This window comes from Mus caroli, chromosome 17 (genome assembly GCF_900094665.2).
Source record: "Mus caroli chromosome 17, CAROLI_EIJ_v1.1, whole genome shotgun sequence".
Taxonomy (NCBI): domain Eukaryota; kingdom Metazoa; phylum Chordata; class Mammalia; order Rodentia; family Muridae; genus Mus; species Mus caroli.
Genome location: NC_034586.1, coordinates 2,953,574 through 2,955,855, shown reverse-complemented (window position 1 = coordinate 2,955,855; position 2,282 = coordinate 2,953,574).

Genomic DNA, 2,282 nt, shown 5'->3' with positions numbered 1-2,282 from the left:
GATGGTTGTGAGCCACCATGTGGTTGCTGGGATTTGAACTCAGGACTTTCAGAAGAGCAGTCAGTGCTCTTAACCACTGAGCCATCTCTCCAGCCCATGAGACCCCATCTTAGGAAGGAAGGAAGGAAGGAAGGAAGGAAGGAAGGAAGGAAGGAAGGAAGGAAGGAAGGAAGGAAGGGCCCCTTTACATTACTATGTCTCATCATATTTGGGATTTTGTTAAAAGTAAAGACAGCAGTCTACTCCAGTAACAAGCAGCAGGTATTTCCCATCACAGATGTCTAAAGTATATCAAATCAAATGTCAATCAGATTCCAGGAATCAGAGCCTAGACAGAGACCGCTAGAGAACTTCTGCTTTGCTGTAGTTGGCCCAGTCAACTGAGCAGCTACAGGGGCTCTCACTGCTGTCAGTGGAGCCCATCTTCCAAGTGTCCAGAGAGAGCTTCTGCATGTACAGCATACTTAATAACAGACTCTTCCTTCAACCAACACTCTTGGCCTTCCATGTTCACTTGCTCTCTCCACCCACTTCCAAGATCCTAAGTTTTCTGTTTTAATATAAATGGTATTGGCGATCAACATATCAAAAGCTGAACTGACTTAGGGATGACTGAAATATAAAATCCAGTGGTGCTCCAATACAGCTAGAGTGTCCATAAAAATCTATCTTCTACTTAATTCTTAGTATCAGGTGTGTAACAATCCACTGGAAAGTTTACATTACAATGCATGATCAAAAAGTACATGGGCAAGAACTATGATGCACATTGAAGTGTGGCAACTTGCAGATCCTATAACATAGTGCAAGTTAACTGAAGAGGACTAGCTGCCTTCCAGCAACACAGAAAGAAACTAGGTTTGACAAGAACATACATAATATCACCTAGGCTCTCTTTTCTGTTGGAAAGTTCCCACCAGGGGCCAAGAGGCACTGTCTTTAGTAAGGGGTACAAAGCCCCTCTTACTGTTTCTCTTGGCATTAACAGTGGCTCCACATGTTTCTAACCTAATTTACTGCTTCCTAAAAGGCTGTTTCTTTATTCCTATCTATCTTGGAAAAAAAAAAGTCTACTAGGGATACAAGTAACCTTATTTCTCAACACCTCAGAAGTAAATTGTTGTATTTTTGAGACAGGGTGTAGTCCTGGCTGTCTTGGAACTCACTCTGTAGACTGGGCTGGTCTTGAACTCATGAGTCTGTCTGCCTCTGTTTCTCTAGTACTGGGATTAAAGATATGAATTTTTAATGTAGCCTCCTATGAAATAAAGGATTGTTTCTGTTTTTTGAGACAGGGTCTCACCATGTATCCCGGACTAGCCTGAAACTTGCTATAGAGACAAGGCTGGACTCAAGAGTTGCCTGCCTCTGCCTTCTGACTGCTGGGATTAATGGTGTGTACCACCATGCCCACCCCTGAATTTTGTTTTATGCTTTTAATTCCATTATTCTGAAAAGTATACTTAGGCAGATGGCCAAACAGCATAAAAAGAGTAATACTAGATTTAACTGCAGTCATAGCATATGACTAAAAATATAAAATTTGAGCCGGGCGTGGTGGCGCACGCCTTCAATCCCAGCACTCGGGAGGTAGAGGCAGGCGGATTTCTGAGTTCGAGGCCAGCCTGGTCTACAAAGTGAGCTCCAGGACAGCCAGGACTATACAGAGAAACCCTGTTTCGAAAAACAAAAAAAACAAAACAAAACAAAACAAAAAAATATATATATATAAAAATTTATCCCCATGGAGGCTGACCTTGCTGCATTTTTGTTTGAACCTTTAGATTATGTATTTTGTTGATATGCATTAATAGTTTCAGACAATGTAAGAGTTCACACACATGCAAATCTTCCAACCCTCCTCTGTAAATATTAAGCATAATTGCAGGTATCTTCCCACCTGTTAGTTACACACATACACTTTTGCTGTACCTTGCACTATCAAGGAACACCTGCCTTGATAGGAAAATGTAACCAATATAGTGTGAAAAAGGGAAAACTAAAGATGCAAAGCAGTGTTTCTCTCTCTTTCCCACTGGTTTCTGACTCCACAGTACAAAAAAAAATGCACATTCGTTAACAGGAACAAGCAAAAATTAATAATACCCAGGGTAAGAGGATAATTTAACCAAACTCCATTATTTTTCTGGTGTATTTAATTGGTGTTTTAAGAAGATAGGAAAAGGGGGCTGGTGAGATGGCTCAGTGGGTAAGAGCACCCGACTGCTCTTCCGAAGGTCCAGAGTTCAAATCCCAGCAACCACATGGTGGCTCACAACCAT